Source organism: Saimiri boliviensis, chromosome 1 (assembly GCF_048565385.1).
Source record: "Saimiri boliviensis isolate mSaiBol1 chromosome 1, mSaiBol1.pri, whole genome shotgun sequence".
NCBI classification, from domain to species: Eukaryota; Metazoa; Chordata; class Mammalia; order Primates; family Cebidae; genus Saimiri; species Saimiri boliviensis.
In genome coordinates this window covers 246,394,318-246,412,022 of record NC_133449.1, presented here as the reverse complement: position 1 = coordinate 246,412,022, position 17,705 = coordinate 246,394,318, and the positions used below count along the sequence as shown (strand labels likewise).

General features: G+C 37.8%; 1 long non-coding RNA gene across 6 annotated transcripts in view; it reads left to right on the top strand.

Annotated features, from left to right (window-relative positions):
• The window catches only part of LOC104651022 (uncharacterized), a 57,848-nt gene that overhangs the window by 4,575 nt on the left and 35,568 nt on the right, over positions 1 to 17,705 (top strand). For 3 of the 6 annotated variants that reach the window (XR_005579321.2, XR_012513701.1, XR_012513699.1), the window contains exon 2: positions 2,304 to 2,413. The exons of 1 other annotated variant lie outside the window; for it this stretch is intronic. This is a non-coding gene — a long non-coding RNA (uncharacterized LOC104651022). Of the gene's footprint in view, positions 1 to 2,303; positions 2,414 to 10,914 lie in introns of all 6 variants that reach the window. 2 more of the 6 variants (XR_012513700.1, XR_012513698.1) reach the window with 1 other exon arrangement.

Genomic DNA, 17,705 nt, shown 5'->3' with positions numbered 1-17,705 from the left:
GTTCATGGTCCCATTAGCCTCATCTTCTGAATGGATCATACGCTGCCTGTTTCAGCCTGTTTTCCCTGCAAAGTTTGACCAGATTTTCTAGAAAACTCATTTAGGCCTATCCTTTAAGTTCTTTCAGTTATTATTTTTTCAACTATTATTAAGTGTTATTTGGCAGAAACACCTCCTAAACTAAATATTAAGAAATGCTTGTTTAAATAGAAGGCATGCATCTTAAACTTATGGAATATACCAATTAAAGGAGATAACGAAAAGCTTATAAAAGATAGAATTAGTCTTCAAAATAAAAACAAGATTCAGTAGGGAACAATACAAGGTTATGTAATTTGGAAGGAATGCATATAAATATACAGCAGAATAATTTGTTAAACCTTCATTAGCCAAAAATTGCTTAAAACATTCTTTTCATATCTTTGCAGGGCTACTGCCTTCCTAGAGGTTTCAGATGAAGTGCTACCTATTACAAAAGACATCTCCATCCCTATAACTTTTTTTTTTTTCCCCCACAACTCTTACCTCAAACTGATATCTTGTTTACTGGTTCACTGTTTTTCCCACTAGAATGTAAGCTATCTGAGGTCAGTTACCCCAATACCTAGAACATTGTTTTAAATAATTGACTTCACAATATAGCATTGCTGCTTACAAATAAAACAGACTGTTTGAAGGAATTATGAAATAATGTAAATCCTGGTTATTTGTGAAGCTCATAATAAAGTACCAAACGAAGTATGTTTTGAAACTGATGAAATACCCTAGAGTAAGAAGAGATCTAAAGATTAATAAGATGTTTGGGGAAAGGCTAAAATAATTATAGTTATTAATGAGAGAAGACTAGTTAATGATTTCCAAGTTTTTAAAAGTATTTAAAGGAAAGTAGTGGTTCATTATTTTCATTGATAAAAGGAATTTGTCCTAGACTGTAGGTGCTATGATTTAAGATAAGAGCAAGCTAGAGATCTAAATAGAGATCTTTGAAAATGGGATAAGAGTGTATATGCAGACTAGATGCCCTCATTAGATACCTTGCAGCCTGTGATTCCAAACGCAGATTGCAGGAGAAAAGTTAGATCAGGCGTCCCCAAACTACGGGCCGGCCGGTGGGCCGCATGCGGCCCCCTGAGGCCATTTATCCGGCCCCCGCCGCACTTCAGGAAGGGGCACCTCTTTCATTGGTGGTCAGTGAGAGGAGCACAGTATGTGACGGCCCTCCAGCGGTCTGAGGGACAGTGAATTGGCCCCCTGTGTAAAAAGTTTGGGGACGCCTGGATTAGATAGTAGGTGCTTCCCTTGTTGATTATTCCTTGCTGCCCATGGCCATTTCCATACATTTTAAAATCAATTCATTGTGTTTTTGAGCACAGTCAGTATAGGTGATTATATATTGCTGTTTTGGGTAGTTTATAGAATTTTGTTGACATAATACTGAAAATTGGGTGTTTACTTTTTTAACTCCAAAACTTCATATTTACAATGCTTAATCTTCAGAATGCCACATGCTGCAAACTAATTCCCTATAGTTAGAGCCTTCCTTTTGGAGGAGTAAAATCTCCAGTAAATCTGAAGCCTTGGATTGTAGTCCTGCTAAAATTGTAAAAGACCCAAAACTTAGCCGGGCGCGGTGGCTCAAGCCTGTAATCCCAGCACTTTGGGAGGCCGAGGCGGGTGGATCACGAGGTCAAGAGATCGAGACCATCCTGGTCAACACGGTGAAACCCCGTCTCTACTAAAAATACAAAAAAATTAGCTGGGCATGGTGGCGCGTGCCTGTAATCCCAGCTACTCAGGAGGCTGAGGCAGGAGAATTGCCTGAACCCAGGAGGCGGAGGTTGCGGTGAGCCGAGATCTCGCCATTGCACTCCAGCCTGGGTAACAAGAGCGAAACTCCATCTCAAAAAAAAAAAAAAAAAAAAAAGACCCAAAACTTTCTGGCTGAATCTAGAGGATCAAATATTAGGCCTGTCCCTAAATGATTTTTAGCAATGTCAGGTGACTTCTTATTTCTGTACTGGGTTCTCCTAGCCATTAAATTAGAATTGCTATCCCATTGGGAAGACTCTAATTCATGTTTAAGAAGCCTTCAGTGTAAAAACTTTGTATTGCAAAAGCAGCCCCTAGCACGATTATTTTCAACAAGTAGCATTTTAATTTGGACCTTCTGCCTTCACCTAAGCTAACTGCTTAAAGTAACCATCCAGAAACTTTTAGCTGTGTTTGCTATATGATGCTATCAAGGGTATAGTCGTCTGTGTCATATAGTGCCCTTTAATTTTTTTATTTTTTTATTTTATTAGAGATGGGGGCCAGGAGGCCTCAAACAGTCCTGCTTCGGCCTCCCAAAGTGCTTGAATTACAGGCATGAGCCACCACACCCAGCTTCAGTGTTCCTTACATAAAGTCCCATGTAAGTATAATAGTATGTGATTCTAAGAATAGTTTTGGAAGCCACTTTTTGATAGAATTTTGTTAGGAAGCTCAAGAGCCAAATTTGGAGTTCAGATTTGAAGTTCATTCATCCTGACCTGCATACTTGTATTTCTTTTTAAATACACTTTTCGTAGAACAGATATCCTTTATCATTATTGTACATGTTCACATAGAAAGACATCACAATGCTTTGTAAAATAAGATGGGATATATGTTGCCTGTAGGTAAAGTGTTTGAGTCTCAGAAGTTTACATAGAGACCCCTGATATGTAGCAAGTAGTTACAAGTAAAATTCTCCCACTGATCCAAATTTTTATGTTTATTTTTAAATCTCTATTCAGAACCATTAATTCTCATTCAGAACTATAGAACATTAAAAAATCATTTGGAATTGCATCCCAAAGTCTAATTCTAAAAGCTAGTTTGTGTCTTTAAAAAGCTCTCAGAGTATAATGTGTATATTTGGAATCTAGTTTAAAAAATAAACAAAACTGTAATGATAACCAGGCTATAAATATAGTTTCCTAAACCATCATTTACACATCCTGGTCCCTCACTTAATTTTTAATTGCTTCTGCTGAGTTTATGTTTTTAGCCTTCCTGGCTTCAAGTAAGGAAGTGAAACAGTCTGAAATCAGAAACTCCATTCTGTTTTGTATATGTCTTCTTGAAGTATGATAAGTAATACTGGTGAGTTTGATGAGTTTCTGAAGGCTTTGAATTTGAACTTTTCCTAAGTTCTTAGATTTGCCCTTGATCAACTAATTTTCCACTTTCTGTAATAAGCAGATAATAATAATTTCTGCCTTCAAGAAAGTTGGACCAATTTTTTTGTGTGTTTTTTTTTAATCTCTAGGTTTTAATATTCTATTGTAGGACTATGCCACACTTGTAGAGTTATACCATTAGTGAATATAGGTGTATAGGACTCTGATATTATCTCTAGTTCTGGATTCATCTTTTGTCTCATTATGTGGGTCAAGGAAACTTTATGCCTGGATTCTTATGGCTATAAAATAGTGTTAATAATACCTGTTTAATAAACATGTAACTTCCTTTTGATAATAAAGGTTATATTCTGTAGAATTTATTTGTAAGTTGATTGTTGGCAGCTAACATAGATTGTCACATAATTAATATTATAAATAGTAGTTAAGTTCTTTATTTAGCCTGTAAATGCAGATTTGACACACAGCCTAAGTGGCAATAGTGCCTCTGTGTGAAAAATGATAGAATTTTTAATACAGGTAATAAATAGTGGCCAGACACAGTGCCTCATGCCTGTAGTCTCAGCACTTTGAGAGGCTGAGGCAGGAGAATCTCTTGAGCCTAAGAGCTCAAGACCAGCCTGGGAAACATGGCAAGACCTCCTATCTCAAAAACATAAATTAATAAACTTTTTAAAAGTAAAAATTCAATGAATTTTTGATTGCCTTGTACCACAGTAAGGTTTTATAAAGAGTTACAGAAAATAGATTTGTCTTGGTCCTTTTTTTCAGACTTTTATATCCTAGAAGGTATGAATGCTTTGTCAGCACTTTTTGGACCATTTTACCATATATGCAGCATGACACATCTTATATGCAGTACAGGAATCACTTTTTGTTGCATCTGTCTTTAAATCTGCTAATCCTTTTATACCACACAGAACTCAAAGCTATACATCGGTCTGTAAATTATTCATGCATGTATCTAATGCATATGGGACATAGACCTATATGTTAACTGTGATGTGGCCTCGCCCTGTATCCCCCACTTTATTGTCTGTAGAGATACAAACTCCTTAGAGGATCCTAGAGATCCTACTAGTCTGGCCCAGACTCCTTATAAATCTTTTGCATGATAGATTTATTTCAGACCTCTGTAATTTCAAGACATGCCTTCTGGTTCAGTGGTTAAGAGTATAGACTCAAACCAAATTACCTGGTTTGAATCCCAGCTCTGCCTCTTGCTAGGATGCTGCTGCTGTAAGAATGTACCTCACAGACCTCCAACTACAGGGAGCTTTAATTCACCAAGGGCCCCAGCTGCTTGCTATGCTGTGAAATCCATCTCTGTGTGCTAAGACCTTGCTTTTGTCACATTCAGCAACTGAGTATCATAGAGACTGTAGGAGACACAAGACTCTTCTAATAGCCAACTTAGGCTCAAGGATATCCCCCATTGCTTTGCCAACCCTTTCTTAGGCTACATGGCAATCTGGTACACTTCCACCCAAACTTCCTTCCCTCTCTCTGACATTTGGGGTCAAACTTGCATCCTAGTATGATAGTCCGCCAGTTCTTTCCCAGCTCCTTCCCTAGCTTCTCTCACAGGTGTTTTCCCTAATAAAAAGTCTTACACATTTAATCACATCTTGGCATCTGCTTCTGGGGTAAAATTGGGACAGTCCCATCAATTACCTGACCGAGAAGATGCCACCTTGGTTGGTAGATGGAGCATTCATAATCCCTGGCATAACTTTGCAGCTTAATTGCATAATTTCACCAGTGTTGACTTAGAACCATGTCCCAGTAGAGGGAAATAATGGTGGTAAATGTGATTGAGGCATTTGAAAATAATGCCTGCAATGAGAGGAGAGTTAGCTGGTTGTTGCAAACATACTTAAACACAACAGGTGGAAAATGAGAAATGGGACTATTAAGCAGTTAATAGCTAAGTATGAGAGGCTCTATGGTAACTTATAAAGAGAGCTTTATCACCTGTAGGGCAGATTCCATTGAACCACAGTTCTGAGGCTAATTAAGAGTCACAGAGCTCCAGAGACATTGGAGCACTGAGTATTTAGACCAGGCAGGTCTATTAATGTATAGGTACAGAAACCTGGGATTCTGAACATGGGATGGGATCTAGATGGATGCCCCTGCAGCTCCCTCTGGGCCCTCGGGTCTAACGAGCATGTCTGCTGTGCGGGAAGATAAAAAATCTTGTTGCCGCAAGGCAGTAGTCCTTTCCCCAACCTTCTCCAACTTCCCTACTTTCTATACTGGCTGCCAAGTATAGATTAAATCCCCAGGATTAAATCCCTACATAACCCAGCTGGGACATGCTGATGTACTGGTAAGAACCAGGGAACACTCTTGGGATTGGATTTTAAGGGTGCTTGGGTCTGTGGACTAAGCTGTCATAGTGAGGAGAGCCAAGTAAAACACTGAAACTGCCTCCCACTCCTGCTAAGATAGTAAATCAGACACAATATTGTATTCTGGAGGAATAACGGAAATTAGTCCCACTATTTAAAACCTGAAGGATGGAAGAGGGGTGGTCCCAATCCTATCAAGAAACTGAATAGATCCTGGACAGTAACTATACAACCCTGCTCTTAGCTGCTGTGCTGGATTTACTGCTAGAGCAGATCAATACAGATACATGGTATGTACTCTGATTTGGTAACAGCATTTTATACCATTCCAGTTGGAAAACAGGATCAGAAATAGTTCACCTTCATGTAAAACAGACAAAAATATTCAGGCTGAGTTCTGCCTCAGGCTATGCTAACTTTCACTCTCAGTCATAATATGAAGAACTGGACCGTCTCATCCCTCAGAACACCACACTGATCCAGTTTGTTGACATCCTACTTGTTGGACAGGATGAGGAAGAGATAGCATGGTGACGGCCTTTGTAAGATACATGAGTGCCAGAGGGTGGGAGAAAAACACTGAAGACTCGGAGACCAGTCACAAAGTTTTTAGAGGTCCAGTGTTCAGGGCAGTATTGAGTTATCCTCTCTGAAGTGAAAGACAAATTGCTGCATCTTACAGCCTCTACACCAATAAGGAAGTATAGCACTAGTATTCCACATCTAGGAGTAATGCACCAGCTCATCATACACCAAGTGATGTGGAAGGCTGCCCCCTCTGAACAGGGCCCAGAGCAGGAAAGGGCTCTGCAACAGTTGCCGGCTTCAGGTGCAAGCAGCCCTGACACTTGGATCATATGACCCAGCAGACCATAGTGTATCAGTGGCAGGAAAAGATGTAGTGTGGAATTTATGGCAAGTCTAGTGGAAGAGTCACAATATGGGCCCCTGGGATTCTGGAGCAAGGTGATATCATCTGCATCAGAGAATTGTATCCTTATTGAAAAACAGCTCTTTAATGTCAGTGGGTGCTGTAGAGACTGAATGCTTTACCATGGGACACTTAAACCTGTTCCTCCTCCGTATCGTTGAGTGACTGATTTTCTAACTCAATATTTATTAGTTGACATTCTACTGAAAGAAAGCATTTTCCTTTCTCCCCCATTCATTTGTTTATTTGTTAATAACAGAATGAATTCATGGATTCTTAGTCAACAAACCAAATACTGTTACTGTTATTACTAATTTTGATGTTCTCACTGTCCCAGATTTGACCAATGGGAGCCCCAGGATGTCTGTGTCCTTTACTTGTGTCCTCATCATTCTTTGGGGCCTTTCTTACTTTTTGGTACAGGATGTTTCGTTTCATCTTGTACTGTTCCCACTCTAGCCCTGCAATTAGCTATTTCTCCAAGGAGCTCTGCTTCCTTTCCACGTAGAATGATATTCAGGAACCAAGATCTACTGAGTGTCATGTTTGCTCATTGCTACTGGTGTGTCATGGCTTGTAGTCGTCTCTCTCAACAGACAGATATATACAAAAATACTTATTTCTAGCTACTAAAAACCGCAAATTTGTACTGATATCTTCAACTCCAGTCAAACACTGCTTTCTAGTTTCTCCCTTTTCCATGTTTGTGACTCCTTTAACAGAAAGAAACCTGGCTGCCATTATCCGCAGAATATTTATTCATTTGCTCATGACTAGGATACACAGAATGTAATTTTAAAATTGCTAACTAACTACTGTGAAAATAAAGCTTACTAGATTTTTAGGTGACCTGTCTGTTTTAATCATTCAGCTTGGCAGCTGAGATGCCATCTTTTAAGTAAGGTTAACATATTCAAACTTAAGCCCCAAATAACCCTATCTAGGCCATGAGAGCTGGATGGTTGAGAGGCATATTAAAGGGCTATAGGGATTCAGCAATCTTTAGGTTACTAGCTTTAATCCTCACATCTGCTGTAACTAACAGTGGTTGACACAGAATTATTTATGTTGGCTAATAGTAGCTGATCACGGCCTTATCTTCCAGGTCTTAGTGATTATAATCATGTCACTGAGAATTGCTACCTCAGCTGAAAGAAAGGGCAGATTTCCCCCAACGGTGCTGTTTAATCTTTTTAAAAGCAAACGACAACAGATTGTTCATAAGTAATTTCTGCACATGCAAAAAGTACTTAAAGCACAATTCTGTTAACATCTGTTACAAGTGTGCAATATGATCATATCCTTTTTAAAATCCCATCAGGTTTTACAAGCTACAAATATTTTTGAACAAATATTTAGAAAATGATTCAAGGAAAAAAGTGCTATCAAAGGCAGTACTTAGAATCTGGAAGGCCAGTGCTCACTCTCTGCACCAAAAACAAATTGATTTTATGAGATGTCGTTTTGTAGTTGGAATATAAATTTAGTTTAGGATTTTGTGTAAATGTGCTGTCAACATCAGGTTTCAAGAGTGCAAGTCATTTGTGCCTTCACAAGGGTTTCTTTTCACTTTTAGTAGTTGGTATAGTTTTGTTAAATATCATTAAGCACTTTTAACATGCATTTTTAGCATTAGCTGGTAAGCAGTCCACAGATGAATGAATCCTTTAGTATTGATAGGGCCTTTGAGGAAGGTTTAAATTATATTTATTAACGTTAGTATTCAGTGTTGTTCGATACATTAGCTTGTCCTGCTAAAATGAGCAATAAACTTAAAACTGATTACTCTCATCAGCTTAATATCAGTACATCAACTTGCCTATTTTGCTTGATATTTTACCTTTAGATTTACTGTACCTGCTCTTTACTAAAACCAGATTTTGTGTTGAGTCCTTAGAGTGTCTGGCCTATTTTCTATGAACTTGTGTAAGTAGGAAAATGTTAGGAAAAAAGAAGGAGCACTTTCAGTCCTTGGAAAGCACATTGACCTAATTCATAAGGCCTGTAAAGGCTGGAATTATGCAAGCTACCCTGCCTTGATACTGCCTTGTCTAAATGGCCTTACATTAGTGCAGCTATGGTTAGAAAATTGAACAAAAGTATAAATTTATTATTAGAAAGTACACCTGTCAGTTTACCTTTAGTTCATCTCTACCAAAGCATATGACATTTGTTCTACAAGAAAACCATTGATGTGCATGCTCCTAATTTTAAGACAGTCTAGTTGGGATTCCTTTAAGGTAGATTAGTTTTTAGGCAGAGTATCATCATTAAATGTCTGTGGTAGGCAGTGTCTAAGATATTGTCTTCCTAATATTTGTGCCCTTGTATTATCCCTTCCCTTTGAGTTTGGGCTAGAGCTTTTGATAAACAGAATCTGGCAAAAAGCAAGGATGTCACTTGCAGGTTATAGATAACCTCTGGCTTCCACCTTGCTCACTCCTTCATTCTCTCACATGCTTACTTTAATGGAAGCCAGTTGCCATGCTACCAGCTGCCCTGATGAAAGGCAGGAGAACCAAAGAAAGCTTCTGGCCAACAGCCAGTGAGGAGCCAAGTCCTGCCAATAGCCAGTCGAGTGAGCTCACATGCAAGCTTTCCTCCTCCCCACGTGCAGCCTTGGCTAACATCCCATGAATGCAGTCTTCTGAGAAACCCTGAGTCAGAGAACCCACTAAGCTGTGCCCGGATTCCTGACCAAGAGACACTGTGAGAGAAAGGCTGCTTGAAGTTGCTAATTTTGGGGTGATTTGTTACCCAGCCATAGATAACTAACACAATATCCTTTAAAAAAAAAAAAAATCAAACTTCCTATTTTCTTCATACAGCTTTAACTAGCATTTGAGATCAGTGGTTTTGCACAGTGGATTTCAACCCTGGCTGTACATTAGAATCACCTGGGCAGTTTTTTTAAACCTACAAGTACCCAGGCTTCACCCTGAGCAATTCCACTTGAATTGGTCTGCAGTAGAGTCCAGGCCTCAGTATTTTGTAAAGTTCCCCAGCTAATTTCTGTAGGCAGATGAAGACTCATCGATTTGACACAAGTGGACTCGTTAGCACTTTCTGAGTCCTGGGTGTATTGAGCAGGGTATGGAGCTCCCTGTCATAAGTAAGGAGAGAAGACCAACATGTAAGAAATAAATTACAAGGTGGTATAAGAAACACAGAAGAGGAAATACCTAACTTAGCTTGATAAATCAGAAAAGGTTTGACAGAGAAAATATTTGGCCATTTCTTAAGTTTAAGTGTATCAAAAGCTAGTCAGCAAGAACATGGGTAAATAAACATTCCAGGTAAAGGAAAAACAAGGGTACAGGCACACAGCTTTCAGAGAATAAGCAGGGAGATGGTATACTCATATTTATGAGTAGCAGGGCAGGAAAAAAACTCCAGAGCGTAGGGGGAGTGTTGACAGAACACAAAATTAGGCCTTTGGAGACCAAAGAAGATGCTAATACAATAGTCTAAGCTCGAAAGATGAGGACAACCTGCCAGGGTGGTGACCTGTGGTGGTGACCAACGGAGTGGACAGTAGGGGCGAATGAATTTGCTAGTCAGGATCTACGATGGCTAGAACATGGAGGGAGGCACTGAAACGCGAAGAGAGGAGCCCAGGATGACTCCCAGTTCTGGTTTGTTGATTGTGTAGGTGGAAAACTAAGTTTGGCAGCATGTACAGGGGAAGTAAAATCGGAAGACTGAGGGAAATGATCCCTACATCTGAAACTAGAACAGTTCCGTTTTGGACCTGTTAAGTTTGAAGCCTCAGAATAAACAACTGATTGCAGTCGGCCCTCAAAATGAAAACCCAGTTGTCATGTCACTTGCCAGAAGAGCACATCCTTGTGGATGATTTGGTTTATTTGGAAATAATCGAGAACTACCTTCTATTTTGATGCTTTGGTGATTTGCAGTCAACTCTCAATGAGACCGGGAAAATTTTGAAAATTACCTATATTGACATTTGAACACATTCTATTGCATTAAACCAAAGAAACCTTTAAGACTGAACACGCAAGTTGCTTTTCACTATTTTTGTCCACTGGCTACAGTTCACACCCACTATACTCTTAGGCACTATTGCTCCTCATAAGCAGGTAATGCCTTGGTTTGCCCAACTATTGGTAAAATTTTGAACTGACAGCAAATTACATTGTGTCATGAGGTGGGAAGGCAACATCCACATATCCCTATTGTGATCTAGTCATTGTTTTCATTTCAAAGGAGTGATACATTCAGCTCAGTGCTTTGGTTAAGCTATGTTAGCTCCATTAATCAGAATGAAGCTTCATATTCCCATTGTGAACCTGACACTGAAATACATGTTTTCCAGTTTCAATCTACTCATTTATCTTAGGAAAAAAAAAGTAGGGGAGCAGAGATATTTAGTACTCCCAATATGTACTTTTGATAAGCTGACACTTGAACTTTTAAAACTATTTTATTTCTTCTGTACTCACAGCTTATATACCCCCACAAGAGTTGGAGAAGCTGCAGGGAAATACAATTGGATCTTACTGTGAAAGGAAGGATTACAAGGTCTCGACATCAAGGCTGCCTTGAGGCTGGTTTAAAAAAATGCTGATGTCCACATAACATGTATCTCTTAAGTAAATCAAACCTGTAATTCAGCTTGGCTGCTTCTACGTCATTTTGATTCCTGCCAACAGAACATTAATGAACTTAGCTTCTTCGCAGGTTTATTCATGTGTAATACCCAATTCCTTCTTCCTTGTTCTAGCAGCTGCCCCTGGTCCATCTGATAAGGTGGAAAGCTGGACTAGGTTGTACAAATCCCGATCGTTACTTAAACCCACATTATTGTAGACAGTGTTCTCTCATTCTTCTCTCTGATTTTCAAGTGGCAAACAGAAGAAAGTTTCTAGGGCTTGGGTTTGGAAAAAAAAATTCATACACATAATTCTTGTCTTGAAGAAACATTTTATAAATTTTAGCTTATTTGAATGCCTTTTTCTACTTTTATTCTTCTTTTGACAATGATAAATAATTCCATTATATTGCAGTTTTGCTTTTGGATCTTGGTTTACCTCCATGGATTTATAGTTACGCGAATATTCTAGAACAAGTAGTCCTCTAGATTTCCCCAAATGCCCTGAGACTGATAAAAGAAGCATCCTAAAATTGACTTGAACCTAATTTTTCAAAAATATAAAATAATATAAAGCAGTGTGATTAAAGTTGTCTGCACAGTAGAATCACCTTGAGATCTCTAAAATACCAAAGCCCAGGCCATATCCCAAGCCAATTTCTCAGGATGGGACACAGGTGTCAGGAGCACTCTAACTCCCCTGGTGATTCCAATTTGTAGACAAGCTTGGGAACCACTGACCTAGACAACTGTGTTACTTGAGGATTCTGAGTGGGCACAGCCATGGCATGTTCTCCTCCACTACCCAGCCCTGCCCTTGGTGCAGTGTTCTCTGCTATCCAGCCTCTCCATCATCTTCTTCCACCTGATTTGTAGAGACCTCTGGACACCTGAACCCAAGCAGGGCCACTAAGTGAGAGGGAATTCCATACTGAAAAGCAACAATGAATGTATCAAGGACCACAGATGGGTATAAAATAGATTATGACAAATTTTGTAAAGTAATTGTTATATTTTTTCTTGATAGCAAAAGTTTTATGTCAAAGATTTTTCTCTTCCATTTTTAGTTTTTTATGCAGTTAGTTTTAGAAAACTGATCTGTTAAGATGACATTGTTTTTCATGCTTTGGGCGATTGTTTTAGAACTCCTTGTTTGAGTTGAGCAACTTTAAAATATCTAACTAGGGGGTATTATGTGTGCTGAGTGAGAATTGTTCATTTGCCTTCTTTAAAGAAGCACGATTTAACACAAACATAGGTATTTAAATGTTTATTTTCTGTGTATACACAGCACATTACTTATTTAAGCAACCACTGGCTTAAATAAGTGCAAAAACTGAGGGAAACATGAGTTTAACAATTGTTTACCATAGTCTTTATCACAACTCAGAACTCTAGCATTGTACAAATAATCACATATTGCCTTATAAAATTAAAAAACTAATCCAGTGAAATAATGATTTTGCTCTCTGTATCTCAGGAGAGATAAATTAAAGGAAATATTTTAATTGAAGCTGCTAGATGGTTGTGATTATCTGAATAGGTACAATCTTGACTTTAATGAATTAACAGGTAAGCTTCTTTCTGTGAGGTTGGTGCTAAAGTAATTGCAGTTTTCAGTAATTGCACCAACCTAATAGAAGTACTTCATTAATTTTAAACCATATTTTATGTAGAAACCATTTATACTTAATTTCTGAACTTGTGTTTAATTGAAATAATCTATGCTAATGTGTGGAAATTCTAGATCCTGCTGTTGCTTTGATCATCTCTTCTCTGCCGCCAACTGCCACTGAGGAGTGGAAAAAGAAGGCACATAGCTGTAATCTAATTTCAGATAATATTTGTCAAGGAAGACGTTTGGTTGGCAAATGCATGGCTTTTTTTAAACTTAGATTTTATTTTATAAGTGATGACTGGGGGCAGAGTGTGGAAAAAAATGAGAATACATGTCTGTCTCATGATAAACAAAAGCCTGAGATGTTACAGTTACTAAAATCACTTTTTTCATTCGAAGATTTTGGATAAATCATTATTAAGGAAACTCAGGACAGCTGTGGCATGTAATCAGACGGTTTGAATCCCAGTTATTCACAAGTGTAAAGTGATACTTTTATTCCTCTTTTTTTTAAATGCCTTTTCAAAATATAAGAAGTTTACATTTTGTCCTACACCACACTGGCTTCTGCTCCCACAAAAAATGTTATATGCTCTATGTCAGTTTTCATTTCATTAAAATTGAAAGTAAACATGGTATGTATAAGCCAAATAGTAACTTATCCCGACATAATTTCAGTATTAAATGAGGCTTGGAATATGTATTTGAATGGGCATGATGGTTTGGGAAAGTCTAATTTAGTGACACCCCGTTTATAACAGTGATGTGAGGAATAGGGTTACTAGTTATGGTCTGTATTTGCTCTGTCATAGCACGTTCTTACAGCATGTAATTTTATTTGGAGAAATATCCTTTGAGCCATAGTATTTTGGAAACAAGTATTAGGCTACAATATAGACATCATTTAAGTAGAATAATGTAACTTTATAAAATTGTTCTATATCTCTGTCCTTTATCCTTCCCCCTTGCAAAAGTCATTCCTATTCACCTTATTTTAGAAACAAGAGAAAGTATAACTCAGGCTGAAATAAAGCACCAACCTAAAAAGAGATGCCCATTTTCATTCAGTGTTTTATCTTTGCCAGAATAAAGAGAGACAAATAATTATTTTGCCTTTAAGGCCTCGATTCTGGATGGTAGATTAAGTAGACAGACTGTTGACCACATGTACTTAAGCAGTATTGTTAATTATTTTACCAAGCTTTGGATCAAGCTTTGCTTGGACTAAGCTGTGCTGTGGGTAAGCCTCTGGATGATGGAGTGAGCTGTATTGCCTTTATTTTTTTGCACCAGAACATTACTAGGTGGTATTGATTTTGAAAAATTTAATTTTCTGAGAACATAAATCAGATTGCGGTATTTTTATCTTCTTTTTTTCCTTTTTTCAGAAAATGGAGTCTCACTTTCTTGCCCAGGCAGGTCTCGAGCTTCTGGGCTCAAGCTATCCTCCCACCTCTGCCTCCCTAAGTGCTGGGATTATAGGCGTGAGCCACGAGCATGACCTTAGGGACTTTTAAATGTTAAATTGATTTTGACCTACCCAGGAGCTAGAGAATACCAGTGATCACAGAGGGGAGAATAAAGTTGCTGTATAGATTTTCTGTGCTCCTTTAGAAAATCTAATCTGGAATAAAGAGATGGGCAATTCGTCAACTCAGTTTCTTTCTGATGTATATGTCAGAGTTTGATATTGCAGTCTGTTAACCAAGATTTTTATTAGGATAATTGCTGAAAGAGGCTCTAAGGATATGCCATCACCAGTTATCAGAATTTGTTACAGGTTTCATTCAGGGCAGATGAAAGGGAGCTAATTTGCTAACACAATAACCTAGTACTCAACTAATTCAGGAGCATGGAGAAAAATAGGTTAAGGCTTAAGTCAGATAAATAATATTATAGATGGACATAGCTGGGTTAGCTCAGGTTTGTGTATTTGTTTTTTCAATGAGGCAGGCTTTTTCTAAGATTAGAATCCACAGTAATGATGGAAGCAGGAAACTTAGGGGCAGGCCATAGGTGTAAGATCAAAGTTGAGCTGCTTCTGTGTCACAGCTGTAAGCACAGGAAGATGCCCATTTTTTTCAAGCACCACTTCTGCATACTGCTTATCAGCCAGTGTTGTCAGTAGACAAGTGGGGGAATAGGAATACATACATGCAGTTCCAGCATCAGCCAAAAAAGCCACATAAGCCTTTGAAGCTCACAAATAACACTCATGACACTGAATAGCACATTTTGATGCACTTCGAAACTCTTATCTCTTTAGTTGGTAAGTACATTTGCACACTTAATATGTGCTCAGCAGAAAAGAAGGAAAACAAGGGAAGTCTAATATAGAATCAGGTTTTTTTCTTTTCTCCTTTAAGCTAATTAGAGTGGGGGATGTGTGTGTGTGTGTGTGTGTCTGTGTGTGTCTGTGTGTCTGTGGGTATTATTTAGCGTACTAATCCTTGGGATTTTTTTTAACATGTTTTACTCTGAAGTGTAAATACAAGAAAGTGATAACCTGTGACATGTACAGCTTAAAAGTGGTTGTAAGAATAAATAGTCTTTGTAACTGCCACTCATGGTAAAATAAGTAAGTGGAGAAGGAGGAAAAGAGAAGAATTTGACTAGCATGTCAGAAGTCTTTTGGATCTCTTTCCATTCACAACCCTCTCTCCAAGCTCAATTCCTATTCCCTGAGTAAGTTCTAATCTTACCTTTCATTTTGTTTATTTATTTATTTAGAGACAGAGTCTTGCTCTGTTGCCCAAGCTAGAGTGCAGTGCCATGATCTTGGCTCACTGCAATCTCTGCCTCCTGGGTTCAAGAGATTCTCCTGCCTCAGTTTCCTGAGTAGCTGGGATTACAGGCATGTATTACCATGCCTGGCTAATTTTTGTAATTTTAATAGAGATGGGGTTTCTCCATGCTGATCTCAAACTCCTGACCTCAGGTGATCCACCCGCCTTGGCCTCCCAAAGTGCTAGGATTACAGGCATGAGCCACTGTGCCTGGCCTATTCTTGCTTTTTAAAGTAATCATTTATTGCTTTTCTTTAAAGTTTTACCACTTGGATGTGCATCCATATGTACCATATGTAACCATATAGTTAAGTGTTGTGTTCTGGAAATTTTACAGAATTAGATCATACTTCATATATTCTTTTGTCTTGTTTCTTTCACTTGTTATCTATGATGTTGAATGTAGAGGCAGTCCGTTCATTTTCATTGCTATGTAGTATTCCCTTATATAAATGACAACTTATTTATTCTACTGTGTTGGACACCTGGGTTGCTGACAGTTTGCATTACAGATAGTGTTGCTGTGAATATGGTTGTGCTATCTCTTAGTGCACATAGGCTTGCATTTCTGTTGGACATAGTCTTAGTAAAAATAAATATGACAGAAGTCAATGAAACTGTCTTTTCTGAATGAAAATTTAGTGAGCCAGTAATCTAATGAGGAAAACAGCTGTTCTTTTGATTATTCTACTGGTAGGTGCTGTCTGGATATAAAGATGACCATTTTCATCCAGGTAATTAAAAAGATTATTCAGGATTGTATCTTTGCTTAATATGAATTTCTTCGAGTATGTTTCACCAAGAAAATAAAATGCATTTTAGTTTTAAACCATATCTAGTATTATTTCTAGAATTCTAAAATTAACAGGATAAAAAGTCCTTAGAGGGCAGGGATTATATCTTTCATTTTTTAAAAGTACTTCACAGTGACCATGGCAGTACTATTAAGATGCTAAGTCCTAACCAAATGTGCATTCTCTCGATAAATATACTTTGGAGTAAAATTATGTGTACAAATGGATGTAACTTTTCAGATATCCAAACCTTTAAGTTTTCCTTTATCCCAAAAAGGGGGTAAAGATGGATTTGTTTAACTTAAAACCGTTTCTGTTTTGAAAGCCTCTTTCCTGAAAGATAGAAAGTAATAGTTTTGATGAATATGTGTAATATTCTGTTTTCTCCACAATTTTTCTGACATTATCCCTCTACACATGTCCTTAGTACAGATAATATTAATGTATTTCTGAAGCCATTAATAATTATAATTTGGGCCTTTTGTTTGCCTTTTGAACCTGGAAGACAAAATAGATAACATACTAAGATACAAATGTATGTTTTCTTTTGGACCTGTGCTTCAAAGCATATGTATTTTAAGGGCTTGTCCTGATTTTGCCAGCTAAGGCCAGATCATTATAAATTGATTTCAGTATCTTTCTGCTTTTATGAGGTTTGGTTCTAAATCTTCACAGGAAGAATCAAAATAATGTCTGTAATACTATTCTAGCTTAGTTGAAGTCTTGTTCCTGTTTACGCTAAATGACATTGGCCCACTGCAGTTAACATTAGTACTTTACAACTCATCCAAGAACTATTTCAAGTGTTGAGTAAAAGGTACTTTAATTGAAAAATTGCTTATGCAGGATCAGACTGAGCAAGAATGTTATTTTTTGTACATTCAGCATATTACACATACCATGATCCATTTTTCTCCTTTGTTATAGCAAATATGTTTGAATTCTTTTTTGCAATGAAAGGATTCTATGGTTTATCTTCCTTGGGGATTGTAACTTTCAAAAGGTGCTCTTAAATATATTACTACCTTATTTAAACTATTCACTTCCCAGATGTGCAGTGCTTTGCACAAAGAATAATTCACTAATGCCCTGAGCACACAAAAGGAAAATGCTCTGCTGCGTTTCCCTTTTTATTTTACTTTCCTGTGGTAGGTTTATGACTTGATGCCCAGCTTCTTTATAGATTCACCTCTCACAGGACACAATTCTTTTTAATATGTTTTCCATGCTTATAGAAAGAAACACTGTGTTAGCAAACACTAGAAGAAATTTCATTTTCATCACATGGCTTTCTCTGGGTATATAGAGAGAAACCCCTTAAAGGGCTTCCCCGGGACAACTGTTATCTTTTTCATTGATCTTGTCTGTGGTTTTAAAACATTTTCTTGGTAACAGATTGTTTTTATTAATCTAGAGTAAGCATTTTATATTCTTTTATACATTTAA